This window comes from Lathyrus oleraceus, chromosome 3 (genome assembly GCF_024323335.1).
Source record: "Lathyrus oleraceus cultivar Zhongwan6 chromosome 3, CAAS_Psat_ZW6_1.0, whole genome shotgun sequence".
Classification (NCBI taxonomy): domain Eukaryota; kingdom Viridiplantae; phylum Streptophyta; class Magnoliopsida; order Fabales; family Fabaceae; genus Lathyrus; species Lathyrus oleraceus.
Window position 1 is genome coordinate 324,062,739 of NC_066581.1, and position 1,379 is coordinate 324,064,117.

The 1,379-nt window shown below is 43.2% G+C and overlaps 1 non-coding gene across 1 annotated transcript; it reads left to right on the forward strand.

The window, feature by feature from the left end:
- Window positions 1-527: 527 nt before the first annotated feature.
- LOC127133623 (small nucleolar RNA R71) lies at window positions 528-634 on the forward strand. The gene has a single exon (XR_007807576.1). It is a non-coding gene; the product is annotated as a small nucleolar RNA R71 (small nucleolar RNA).
- The last annotated feature ends 745 nt before the right edge of the window (window positions 635-1,379 follow it).

The following is a 1,379-nucleotide window of genomic DNA, read 5'->3' on the forward strand; positions in this document are numbered from 1 at the left end:
CCGGAGGTATAGCTGGGGCTTGATTCGGAGATTGTCCAGGTGCGTATAAAGCATTATTACTCTTATATGAAAAATTTGGATGATTCTTCCAATTTGAGTTATAGGTATGCGAGTAGGGGCTTCCTTGAGCATAGTTTACTTGCTCCGCTTGGATTCCTGTTAGGAGTTGACAATCTGCAGGAGTGTGACCTTGGATTCCACAGACTTCGCAATTCTGAGTTATGGCAACCACGGTGGCTGGAGGTGATACATTTAAACTTTCAATTTTCTGGACCAGAGCATCCACTTTTACGTTAACATGATCAAGGTTACTTATCTCGTACATGCCAATTTTCGTTTGAGGTTTTTCTACCATTGTTCGTTCGCTTCCCCACTGATAGTGGTTTTGAGCCAGGCTTCCTTTGATAAGTTGGTAAGCATCAGCATAAGGTTTGTTCATTAGTGCACCACCTGCGGCGGCGTCTATTGTTAACCTCGTGTTGTACAAGAGACCATTATAGAAGGTATGAATTACTAACCAGTCCTCTAAACCATGGTGTGGATAAAGTCTCATCATGTCTTTGTATCTTTCCCATGCTTCGAAAAGAGACTCGTTATCTTTCTGTTTAAATCCATTTATCTGGGCTCTTAACATAGCTGTTTTGCTCGGCGGAAAATATCGGGCAAGAAAGACTTTCTTTAACTCGTTCCATGTGGTGACTGAGTTGGAAGGAAGAGACTGGAGCCATCTTCTAGCGCTATCTCTTAACGAGAAAGGAAAAAAGACGAAGTCGAATTGCCTCTGAAGTGACACCGTTAGCTTTAATAGTATCAGCGTATTGGACAAATACGGATAAATGAAGGTTTGGATCCTCGGTAGGATTTCCAGAGAATTGGTTCTGTTGCACTGCCTGCAACAGTGAAGGTTTAAGTTCGAAGTTGTTTGCTTCGATTGCGGGTGGAACAATACTCGAATGCGGTTCATCTTGCGATGGAGCGGCGTAATCTCGAAGAGCACGAGTTGGTTCAGCCATCTCGGGTATCGGCGAAGGAAGAAGATTTTTGAGATCAGGAAGTTCGACAGGAGGGAGATTGTTTGCAGCACGATATTCCCGAATTCGTCGTAAGACTCGGAGATATAGTTCGATATCGTTGATTCGTAAGTAGAACGGCTCGCCTTGTGAGCGAGTATGTGGCATACAAATCAACGAAAGAAAGAAAAGAAAAGAAAAATAAGCCTTAGTCTCTACAGCGTAACAGAAGAGTTACGATATCGACTAAATAAAAGTCCCCGGCAACGGCGCCAAAAACTTGATCGCGACTTTATGAGTCGAATTTGGGGTACAAACTGCAAGTGCACAGTTCTATCGCGTAGTTTTAAAAGATATCGATCCCACAGG